The sequence below is a fragment of the Cryptomeria japonica genome, chromosome 8 (genome assembly GCF_030272615.1).
Source record: "Cryptomeria japonica chromosome 8, Sugi_1.0, whole genome shotgun sequence".
Lineage (NCBI taxonomy): Eukaryota > Viridiplantae > Streptophyta > Pinopsida > Cupressales > Cupressaceae > Cryptomeria > Cryptomeria japonica.
The window spans coordinates 387,524,781-387,538,337 of NC_081412.1; positions in this window are offsets into that span (position 1 = coordinate 387,524,781).

Sequence of the window (13,557 nt, forward strand, 5' to 3'; positions counted from 1 at the left end):
AGAGTATAGTTCCTTGATGAGGAACAACACATGGGATTTAGTCCATCTCCCTAAATGGAGAAAGATGGTTTGATGTAAGTGGATCTATCAAACCAAGTTTGCAGTGGATGGTAGTGTGGATAAGTATAAGGCTCGGCTTGTTGTGAAAGGTTTCTCTCAAGTTCCAGGTGTTGACTATACTGAGACCTTTGTGCCCATAGCCAAGATGAACTCCATTTGCTTGACACTTGCTATTGCTGCAGGTTATGGTTGGGTTTTACATCAGATGGATGTGAAGGGTGTTTTTCTTCATGGGGATCTTGATGAGGAGATTTATACGGAGCAGCCACAGGGTTTCATCTAGGATACTTCCTTGGTTTGCAGACTAAGGAAATCTCTCTATGGCCTCAAGCAGGCCCCCAAGGCTTGGTACGCCAAGATGGATTCCTTTCTTCTCTTAGCAGGGTTCACCAGGTGTCATTCTGATCCAAATGTCTACATTTTGCGACAGGTTGACTCTCACTTGATACTTGTGCTCTATGTTGATGATTTGATCATTACAAGGAGCACCGCATCCATCATTAGAAGAGTCAAATCTGCTTTGCATGACAGATTTTCTATGACTAACTTGGGTCTTTTGCACTACTTTCTCGGGATAGATATTTCACAATCATCTTCCGAGATTACACTATTGCAGCCCAAGTATTCTCTTGATCTACTTGCATGCTTTCATATGGATGATTGTAAGCCTACACTAACTCCCTTTCTTTCAGGAGTTAAGCTTGAGGCTCAGTGTTCTTCTCCACCAATTGATGCCACATTGTATCATTAGCTTGTGGGTAGTCTCATCTACTTGACTCATACACGCCCTGATATTTCATTTGCGGTTGGCATGGTTTCCCACTTTATTCAGGAACCACATGAGCTTCATTAGAAAGCTGCCAAACCCATGCTTCATTACATCTAGGGTACACATCACTATGGGATTCACTATGCAGGAGGCATAGGACTTCGCTTGGTTGGCTACACAAACTCTGATTGGGTCGGCGATCTTGATGATCATAAGTCTACTTCAGGTTACAGTTTCCACCTTGGTTTGGGCCCCATGTTGGAAGAGAAAGAAGCAGCATGCTATTGCTCTCTCTTCGAATGAGGCTGAGTATTGAGGAGCTGTTAACATAGCGACTGAGACCATTTGGCTTCAGCAGATTCTCACAAAGTTTGGGTTCACCACTCCATGACCAACAGTTCTACATTGTGACAATCAGAGTGCTATTGCAATCTCGAAGAACCCAGTCCAACACCAATGGACCAAACACATCGAGATCTATATGCACTATATTCGAGAGCTGATTCAGGAGCAGGTCATTGACTTGTTGTATTGTCCTACAATGGAGCAGGTTGTAGACATATTCACCAAACCTTTCACTGAGAGTAAGTTCCAATAGTTGCGAGCTCTCTTGGGGGTGCGGGATGTCTCATTAGGGGGGGTCAGCTAACTTCTCCTTCCTCTCTTATGGGGGGGACTTTTTCCTCTTTGAGGTTTTTTCCTTCTTCTTTGAGAGTCTTTTGTACATTCATCTCTCTTTTGGGGGGGATTTTTTTCCCATTGGGTTTTCTCCCTTTCTCCGTTTGTGAGAGATTGCATTGCATAGTTTTCCTTGCATTTGCATATTGTACATGGGTACCTATCATGGCCTAGTAGCCAAGACCCATCTTGCATTGTTGACTTGAGTCTTTATTCCCCTAAGTTGCACTTAAGGGGGGGTGTTGGTGTAAATAAATATTCATCATGGATACTATTACACTTTACTTAAGTTAACTTAGGATAATGCATCTCTTCATAGTTTGGATTTGAGACACTTAGGGAAGTGTGCACATAGGGATATATCTTGTAGGAGAAATTCTACCTTTTGTGGTCTTATTTTTCTGTTACACTCCACATCCGATGGGTCATCCACCTCTTGTGGATTATTATATTATTTCTCCTACCTACCCCTAGTATTTTTTACCTACCCTTGTTTCTCATTGAGCCACATGTCATGATTGTGTGCTCGTAAATCCATATGGCCTTGCCTATATAAGCAGGCCTATATTCATTATATTGGTGAATCCAGTTGTTCATTTGCATATTGATGAGAATACAGTTTGTTCTTATCATTCTTTTGTCTCTCTTTTATACTTTTCATTATGCCCTTGATCTTGGAAAAATCTCACAAAAGTGCACACGGTCTTCCGAAAAATCTGCAAAATGAAAAGGGTTTTTTTGTCTCTGTAAATGGAGTCCAAACTTGAAAATACAGCTGCACACCTACAACCTACACACATAAAAGAATGGAAGAAGGGTTGTGGATAGGGGTTTGTCTTAGTCAAACCCTAGTTGAGGAATTAGCCTTGAAAGAAAATAATTGTAAATGCTTGAATCTAAAAATGGAAATGTATACATTATAGATCTGCAATTTGTTGATGATGGTTGCTTTGCTTCTTGAATGTAATCACAAATGTCATATGTAATGACATGTAATTAACATGACAAAACCCTAACACACACACATGCTTGCAAATGAATGTTATAATGTTTCTCCAAGGGATGAATGAAGAAGACTTGAATGCTTGAATGCTTGATGAAGATGTTTTGCTTGAATTTTGCCTACCATGTATTTCCTGTACTACCTATATCGTGTATTTCCTATATATTCAAATGAGAGGACCAACTCCCTTTTATACATGCCTTAGAAGATTAATTCATCTCACCAAAGGTTGATACCAGGGAGATTTGAAATCTGGAAATGCAAATAGAACCAGAGGGACCTATCTTGGGGCCACCCTAAGAGGGGGGATAGTGGTGCAATTCCCATGTCCTACCCTATCTCAGGGCCTAGACAGGGTCTTGAGGTAGAATCAGGGCTCAAACAGGAGGGGTTTAAGGTGAAAGTGCAGAAAAGGGTCTCAGTTGGGAAAGAAGATACTATCACCAAGGTGAAGACCTCAAATGTGGTTAAAATTTCTAGAGTCGCAATTTTATGACACTATAGAGGAGAAGTGGATGTAGAATATATTGGATTTTTAAGATAGTGGATGTGTGATAGGATAGAGGAAGAACTCAAGCATCTAGTTCCATGGATAATATCCCTTAAAGATGTACTTCATTGAACCAAGATAACTAGAGGTATGCTCATAAATGTTGGTAGAAATAGATGGAATAGAATGGATGGAAGATGGAAGGGGATAAGGATTTATGCAAAAGCCTGGACTAAAGGAATGTGATTATAGAAAATGGATGGTGGATAATGGATGGGGTTTTGAAAAATTTATGGAAAATCCACAATGGCACACACCTTGAAGGGTGGTGAAGTTGTGGGGGAAATGATTTTAAATTATAAAGAGGATCAAATGTAGATTTTGGGACATGATGACGCAAAATATATGAAGGGGTTGATGGACTTAAGAGTGGATTTTGAGGTGTAAGGGTCCAAAATGGATTTTGAAGATGAAGGACTGAATGATTTATGAGGGGAGGGAGTTTCCGGATTAGCAAGTTTGGATGCCAATTTGGATTTTACTTTGAGATGTATTTCTTCTATGAGTAGCTTGGGAATGCACAGTCTTCTATTTTATTTTTTGGGGCCTTTGTGGCCTTTTGAATTTTCTTCCTTTTGGATCACTTTTTTCTTTTCTTGTGCATGTCTTTTTGAGGGGACATGTTGATCCTTGGATTTTTGTGGATTTTTGGATTTATGTATTTTAGATTTTGCATCCGAATTGCTTCCAATAGAAAAGATATGGGTGCATGAGGATGGATGACTTAGGGATTTTATGGATGGTGGGATGATGGAGGGAAAGTGTTGGGAGACATTCAAGGAGGTGTTCCTTTGTTGATCTTTCTTAGGGATTATTTGAAATGATGGGGTGGTGGATGGAGGGATGTAAGGACCCAAGATGGATGGAAGGAATGGAGGATTTAGCTTTGGAACATAGGGTCCCAAAATGGATGTGGAAGATGAGGGATGGTGGGGTTTTGATTTATATGAAGGGCCTTTGGATTTATGAGGAATGGAAGAGATACCAACATCTTGAACATGAGTGTTGTAGCCAAGGCCATATGCATTTTCATTTTCTTTGATTTGAAGGGGTTCAAGTATGCCTTGTTCATGGAGGCCTAACCCTTTGCCTTGATAATTCATTTTTTTGCAAATTCTTTTTTCAATGGGATACTTATTATTTTGGAAACAACATGTGAGTCCATTTTGAGGGGGATTGGATGTAGAAGGGATTTTAAGCTCTTGGAGGGAAAGAGAATGGATGAAGGTGGAAGAGCCGAGTTGATAGGTATGGGATTCATAGATAGATTGGATAGGGGTGATGGGATCTTTTGGACTGGGATCATGTGGATGATTAGGATCATGTGTGGGATTAACATGAATATTAGGATCATGAAATGGATTGGGATCATGACATAGAGGTGGTTGAATACTTTGATCTTGACTTGGGATGGGATCCCGTGGTGGAGTGGAAGGGATGACTAGATCTTGAGATGGAAGGGGATCATGCAATGGGATGGAGAGGTTACTTTCCTCTTGAAATGTAATGGGATTACGAGATGGAGTGATTTGATCTTAACATGGAGGGGAATCATTGTATTGGATAAAAGGGATGTATTGATCTTGATTGGGAATGTGATCATGAGGGGGACTAGGAGGGATAATTGGATCTTGGGATTTAAGGGAATTATGGGATGGAGTGAAGGGTAGACTTGGATTTTTAGATGGAGAGGTATCATGAGATGGAGGGATACTTTAATCTTGATGTGGAGAGGAATCTATGATAGCATGATTTGGAACAAGGTCTTGACATTTTTGGGTTTGTGGGGATGGTGTGATGTCAAAGGATATGGATTCTTCAACTTGGGTAGATGGGGGGATGGGTGCATCATGATGCTTAAGAGATTGGGTATTGTCTTGATTTGAAAAGGATGGAGGTTCAACTTGGGTAGATGGAGAGATGGGAGTGTCATGGAGCTTAGGATATTGAGGTTTACCTTCTTTTGGAGGGGATGGAGGTGGATGTAAGACTTGAGGAGATTGTACAACTTTGTTTCGAGGTGGGGATTTTTTCTCCTTTGTTTGTAAGTCTTGGATTGTTTGTTGGAAAAAATTCTGGAGGAATGGGATATCGTGGATTTTTAAGGATTAGGATTATGTGGAGGTTTAGAATTATATAGAAGATTGGGATTATAGATTGGGGGATTAGGTGGAGGAGTAATATTATGAAGGGGATTAAGTGAAGGGTTGGGATTATGAGGGAGATTCAGATTAGATGGAAGATTAGGATTGTGGTGTTGAGGACTATAGTATAAGGGACTTGGATTATTGTTTGAGGTGTCGTAGAAAGATGGGGATTGTGATGTATAAGTTTTCTTGCGAGCTCCTTCCTTTAGGTTGTTGATCATGTTTCTCAAGTCTTTGAGCTCCTTGCCTAGGTTGAGCTCTTGGGATGTGGATGGAGGATAATATGGAGGTATATATACTAGATGAGAGGGGTGTGTTTCTAAGAGATATGATGGGGACATGAGTGTGGGATACAAAGGATTTCCCTTGTCACAGGTAGAGGAAGGATAAGAAATATGATATAGATTGTTATTGGATATAGTATGTTGAGTTGAAATGGATTGGGGTATGATAGGTGGATGAGAGATTATGGGATTGCTTTGGTAGGAAGGTTGAGGTGGTCTATGAACTTCCATGAGAATCTGCTCATACTAGGCTTTGAATTTATGGGTAGCCATGTTGAGAATGAGGGACTAGCTTGGAAAGATGATGAAGATGAGGATTATGATTTGGCTTTGAATGATGATGGATTTGATTTGGAGTGGATTGGATTTGATTGGATTGGAATGGGTTTGATTTGATTGGATTAGATTGGATTGGATTTGATTGAGGATTGATGACGATTGCACCCTAGTCCTTAGATTAGGATTTCGAGTGGAGGATTGATAACAAAGACCACAAATCCTAGGTGATGACCAAGGTAGGGTAAAATTTAGACCTTATGAAGACTGATCAAATCTCCCTATACTAAGGATAGACTTATGACCCTAAGTAAAGAGGAGATAAAAGGATAGTGGTCTGGATCGACCACAAAAGGATTGAGAAAATAAGCTTGGGGGAGATGATTTCCTAAGTACACAAGCCAAGATGATTGATTTAATTTAAAATAAAGGTCTAAATAAAACTCTCACAAGGTATTGACCTTGGATTAGGGTTGATTATTGATTGGGGAATGATTGGATTAAACGATTGGATGATTGGATTAGCGGATTAGAAAGATGGATTGATTGATTGGAATTTTGGAGATTTTTTTGGATTAGAAAGAGAATTATTATTGGAAGAATGGATAGATAATAGGAAGAAGAGAGGGGGAAGGCTACCCAAAGTTGGATGAATGAGTCGGACAAAAATTTTGGTTGAGGAAGGATGATGGTTTGGATAGATGAAAGTGGATTAGGGATTTAGCTCAAACAGAGATGAAATAGAGGTTTTGACAGTGACAAAATGGAGATTGAAGGATTTGGTAAAATTTGGGATTGTTTTGGATGTTATCTATTCTTGGCAAGAGAAATCAAACAATGACAAGCACATTGGCCAAGTATACCACTCAATAATGAGTGTGCCAGTGATGGGAGGGATGTGGTTAGCCCAAATTGATTTTACAGGTGTAGCACAATTGAAGACACTTGAAGACAACATGACTTAGGCTGGAAGATGGAAACCATTCAATAGGCCTCTCGCACAAGCGATACCTCAAACAAGTGGATAGATAGAGATTCTGGTAGAACTGGCTCCCCCTTATAGCGAATTCACTTCTCGGGCATACCAGATTCTCTTACCCTAAGATCCAAGGATCTATTATATGAGGAATTCTTGTCTCATCTTGAGTGGGTACATGAGAGGTAACTTTGGGGTACGATCTGCATCCCCTGCACTATTAATGTGGGATTTTGGGCTACTAAACAAGGTTCTTTGTGTAATCCTAAGGGATCACCAATCCAACAAAGAATTCTCGAAGAAATCCACTTAAGGCTCTTACTAATCTTATCGATGTAGGGAAGGCCCCCACATACATCGAGTTCACTCAGGATTTCAATTGTCTGACCAACATATTTATATAGCTTCTCAAAAAACCCACTCAAGATCACATCGAGAGAGTCAATATCCCCGACGTGTCCCAATTAGAGATACCCTTGTGAGGTGATCAAATCCCCATCAAGAATACCCCTCACTACAAAAATAAAAAGACGAGTGTTGTTAATCACTTTTCTCTTACAACCAAGATCCACGAAGGCAAGGGGAGAGGATACTAAGCATAATGGTGGGTCCACCCTACACACGTGCAAGTGCACAAGACACAAAAAATACAAGTTCTTTTTAACCCCAAAATATGTGTTTTCTAAACTAAGACATGAAAAAGAAATGGTTAGAGGAAAAGTGAGTGAGTGGGCATGCCAGAATGAACCAAGGGGAAGATAGAACAATATTGAATGGTTAGTTAAAACACAAATAAAGATAAACATTCAAATAAACTTAACCAAAACACCATTATACCTTTGTGAGTCTCCACTTGTTCCTCAGATTGAGCTTGATGAAGTGAAGGCACCCCTTTGATTGCTCCACTTGATGTGCTATTTTGCTTGTTGTGGATGTGGATTTCTCTCCAAATGCTCAACAAGATTGGTGGATTAGGATTGGATTTACATTATGATGGATAAGGAATGCATAGATTTGGATGAAAAGGATTTGATAAAGAAGGATTTAACTTAGATGAGGGATTATTTGGGAATTATGAGGACGTGATAGAGGGATGATAGAAGAGGATGGGAGGAGAAAGGAGCAGCATAAGAATGCTATAGAAGATGGTCCCTTTGTGAGGAAAAGAGGCTCCAATTTATGGATTGGAGCAGGCCAATGGAGGGTTGAGATTGTTTTGATCATGAAGGGATAGGATTGGTTTGAGGTAGTGGGCATGGATCAAGGATACCTTGAAGGAATAAAAAGGAATATAAAATTACTTGTGACATGAGTGGGGGAATTCTAAAACTGGAGGAATAATGGTAAGTGGGATTTGTACGAGGATTTGAATTGGAGAGAGAATGAGTGGGGGCAATTAAAAATTAGAGGAATAATAGTAAGTGGGATTTTGAGACATGAGTGGGGGAATATAAAAAATCCTTGTGACATGAGTGGGGGAATTTAAAATTCCTTTTGACATAAATGGGAGAATTTAAAATTCCTTGTGACATGAGTGGGGGAATTTAAAATTGAAGGAATTATTAAGCATGATTATGAGGGTTTCTAGAATAATTAATTAGGATAAGTGAGAATTAGGGAAAAGTGATTTGTAGGAATTACATGATTAGGTTAATTAATTAACCAAAAAGGATTTAGCAAAATTAATGATTTGGTTGACTTTAGAAGAATGGGAAATAATTAATTTATTTGATAAATTAATTATTGGACTATAGTGACGGGATTAATTAAATTTCATTTAATTGATTCTCAGAGGAATAAGGATAACACAATTAAATTAATTAATTATGTTAAGCTTAAATTAATCAAAGAATGATTCAATTAATTTTAGGTGTCTATAGATTATTCTATTATTGCAGTACCTAGGAAGGAAGAAGGGTCTATCAATGAATCCGCTTACTCGGATATAGGTGGAGCATTGGTTTTGAAAGAACCAACAACCCCACTCACTTACCATTTTATTTGCTTTTAGGGAGATACGGTATCCCACACCACTTGTTAGTTTGCATATATTAACATGCACAAATGCATAATTTATTCTCTTAAAATGGAATTTGGCCTATGTTCTTAGCAATTGAGTATAGTGTTCCTAGACTATTTTCTAGCCAGGCTCTTCTCCTAGCTTTCCTTCTGTGTTAAGTATTGGGTACCTACCACTCCTTGCTACTACCCATATGACATATGAATTATTGAAGAATATTTGATAGCTACTTATGGATGCTATCTGAGATAATACGGGCCCAATCAAAATATTCCTTACCTATCAAAGACTATGTGGATGTAATAAAACATCAATAGATGATAATGTCTACAATCTAGATTCCCAAACATACGACTAAGCATGATGATTAAGTTCACAAGTTCCACCTTGAAATTATCTCTAAGAATATTTTCTATGGCCTTAAGACCTGACTTCCTTGGTTCCTCTAGCCAAGCTTCATTTATGTGATGTTTATAGTTTGAGGCATCCACTACCACTTCCCCTGCTGCATCCATACATTTCCTTGTGTCTTTGTTGTAATGCTAGGATATTGCGATGATTAAATCAGGCGATTTCATTCCCAACAGGAATATAGTTGCTTCAACTATCCCTGATCTCTTAATTCTCATGTATGGGGCTTCAAGATTTGGTTGAGTGACCTTCGTTCTAATTTCCTTAATTTCTTTGTGACCAATATTTGTGTTTGTTACCCATTGTATTTCACTTTCTAGTTTCGACACCAAGGTATGACCTTGATACTAATACTTCATGGTTGGTGAGTTCTTTTCCAATTTTATTTCACCCCTGGTCTTCTTTCAAGATGACATGGATGGTTCCATAAGACTGACTTAACTTGCAATAAATAATACTTGGAATTAGTACCTCAAAAGATTAAATAAAATAGGACACTCTGGGATCCTAGAGTTCTGGGGTCTCGGGGTCAATAGGAGCCCAGTATGCATGATTCTGGGATCTCAAGACTCTAGGGTTTTGGAGCTTGAAAGCTCAAAAGATAGAAACATGAACTTAATTTGGGGTTTTGGAGTTCTGAAACTCCGAGGTGAATAAGAAAACAAAGGAAACCCTCTAGAACTTTGGGGTTCTAGGGTTCCGGAATCAGGAAGAGCTCCTCAAAAAATTGACTTTGAGACTTCAGGAACCTGGGGTTCTGAAGTCAATCGTAAAAAGCCTTAGGATAGAAAACATGATTTTGGGGGTATAGGGTCTCGAAGGAGTCCAAATTACTAGCGAGGAAGACTTCGAGGTTTCAAAATCCCGAAGTTGCAAGGAAGGGCTCAAAAGGAGATCTAGAATTCTGGGGTTTCAGAAATCTGTAGTGGGGCAATAAAGGAGGAGCTCTAATATTTTGAAAGCCCAAAATCCCATAGCAACAAAAAGCAATGCCAAAAAGAGAAACCCTAGGCATAGATGTGGCATCAAATTTATTGAAAGCGATAAAAAAACTAACCCTAATCTATGAAAGTGAGGAAAATGTTGGAATCCAAGACTACTGAGAGGGGGGGGGGGGTGAATCAGTGTTCTACTAGTAATAGTAGTTTTACAGTTATTTCTTTTGAACCGATTAACAATAAATAAAGTAAAAGTGCATAAAGCAAATAACACATAAGAAAGAAATACCATAACACCAATATTTATACAAGGAAAACCCTGCAAAGAGAAAAATAATAGTGGGGTCGATACCCACAATATCTATATACTTGATCAAGGTATACAAATATTACATTGAGGGGATTGCACATGCAATCAAGCCAACTACCTAGAGCTCATTTCTCATAGAATTCTCACTAACTTACACAATATTACAAGATGACTACAAACAAAAATGAACTCATAATATGCATCTAACCATACTGGATAAGTTTTAGTTTAAGCTCTGTTAACCCTCACTGTGTACCAATTTTGTTTATGCTCTATTCTACTCTGTTCTAGTACCGGTTTACACTATGCATGTGAAACTACACACAAGCACTTCCTTTCACTAACTAAAAACCATATCATTGATCTCTGAAAAATTCGCAACCAAAATCGCATTCCAAAACTTATTCAATCCATCGCAAAAAGGATCTCCTTAAACACCCTTCTAAATTTTCACCATGTTGGCTTCAATGAAGAATATAATCCTATTGGCTACTGAATCACAAGGTATTTCATGTTTAATCTCGATGACCATGTGGCCTTCATATGTTACCAAAAATTCCTTGGCAGAAATTATCAGGGCCACGATAACTTAGCCGGGACCAATCTGTTGAGCACACTGTACCACTGAGAGGGGGGCGAATTGTGCTTCTTGAAAAAATTTCTTTTTAAACCAAGCTTGGAATATCGATTATCAACCTAAACACTAAACAATCAAACCGGTAATATAAGAGTGGATATCAAAAGAGCCAAACACACAAATGCATAACCCACAACACCAGATTTATGAGGAAAATCCAATATGGGAAAAACCTCAGTGAGAAATGTTGTTGCAGTCTACCGCTCCAATCCAACCTCACAATGAAACAACAAATTATAATGATTTAGGGCACCAACCCAAGGAGCACCAACCCTTGCACAAAGCACCAACTCAGTGTAATATAATGCAATACAATTTTAATGGAATATTTGACTGTGGATGGCAGATTTACAAAAATTTATAACTATCTGTAGCGTCCTAAAATTGCGACACTTGCAATTTCGACTGCATTTCGGTCTTCACGATGGCAACGCAACACGCAACCTGAATGGAGACCCTGACACTTGCTCACGACACTGAAAACTGCATTTTTCAAGTACCCTGGCCTGAATCTCCTTGCACCCTGCTGTCCCGGGAGGTGGAACCAGAGCGCCCAGCGCCCTGGTCCCTCAGGACCAGGGCGCCTAGCGCCCTGGTCCCTGGGTCCTATTTTGGGCCCGGTCTCCTAAGGAGATTGTGGGTCTTTTTGTTTGCAATTTGGAAATTACATTTCCTGGTCGGCCTAAGGTCGGGAAAATCAGTCTATCAGCCCTAATTGACAAGTATATAAACTACATTTTTCTCTCTCATTTGGCATGAGGAGGATATGTGGAAAAAGGCGTGGAAACTATACTCAAGCATTCAAGCATTCAAGCATTCCTTCAAGCAATTGATCATTTCAAGTCTCCATTCAAGGCTAAGTGTTGCATTCAAGTCAAGGATTCAACCATTGAAGAGGAGATCACATATTACATACAACATACAACATACAACATCTAAACCTTCACACATAAGGATACAAACATCCTTAGAACAAGGTATTAGTACTTGTTTTACAGTCATTTACATTTACAGCTCTTGCTCATTTCTTGGTTAATTCCAAAACCGGGGTTTGACCTAAAGGCAAACCCCTAATCCCTAACCCCCCAATCGTCTTCGCTTTTCTATGTGTAGGTTGCAGGTACACGGCTGAAATTGAAGATCTGGAATCCTTGTGCAGAGACGAACAGATCTCCCTTCGTTTCGCGGATTTTTCAGAGGACCGTGGCACCGGGCGCCATCGTCCCGACAACTTTTGCTCAAATTTGCAGGACAGCGCCGTATCGACATTTTACTGCTAATTCCAGGTCCGCAGCTTCATCCTATAATCCGAACTCAGTTTATAAGCAAATCTTTGTCACTTTCTATGCATGCTTAGTTTAATTCTTCTATCAACATTCTTTACAAAAGAGGGTAGCCTTGCTGTCTTAACCCTTGAAACACATTTAGCATCCAATCTTGCATTGCGTGGGATTGGATCTAGTGGGTTTCAACCCCTCTTTTGAATGTAAAGTCTCTCCCCTAAGTGAAAACCATCGAATCCTAGCGAACCTCCCTTCTCTCTCCTCGGAGTTGGAAGAGGGGAGAACAACTAGGGTTCAATCGCGATTTTTCGCTTTACATTTTGGTGAACCCGACGTGAACATCCTTTCTGATTTTTCATGCTTAGATCTGAAAAAATTGATTACATTTCCATGTTTGATCTTTTGCAAAATTTTAGAGGTGATTGCATTAAAACCCTAAAATTTCTTTTTAGTAATTGAACTTGCGAAATGTCTAAATGTTAATGCTTGTTTCAGATCTGCCCTTCTATTACAAATTTGCAATTCATATTTGTGCTTTGATTTTGAAAATTAAGTGGTTAAGTGTCAAAACCCTAATTTTTGAAACCCTCTTGATTCAACCTTTGTCCGACAATTTCACTGATCAAAACATCTCCAAATCAGCTATAACTTTGGATTCCGCAATAAAATCACAACATCTTTCATCCCTGAAAATTTGGAAAAAAGTTACGAGGACCGTGGCGCCGAGCGCCATCGTCCCCGACATTTTTTCCGAAATTTTGGGAGCAAGATCTTACTATATTTTCCTGCTAAAATCCAGAATTTTGGCTGATTTTATCAATTATAACACCTTCAAAATTACAGTCAAAGTTGGTCTTGTGATTGCTTGGATTAAGGCTTCTAAACATTTAAAAATCATTGAAATTGAAATTTTGTGTCAAAATTGTGTTCTTACTGTCCTAAATCTGAAAAGTGTGTTATCATTCATTCAAAATTTCAGCGCTTTATTCAAATTCTTGCATTTTGTGACTTTTGAAATTAAGTGCTTAATTACAACAACTTTGATTTCCGCTTTCAAAATTGAATTTTGCGTGAAATTGAGTCAATTTTTAAATTTCAAAATTTGCATTGCTCTCGACATTCCCTCTAAAATCATAAAATTCAAAATTTCAGTTTCCCTCTCTTTTTCAAAATTCAAATTTTGCATTTTCCGACAATCTTGGTAGGGTTCAATTT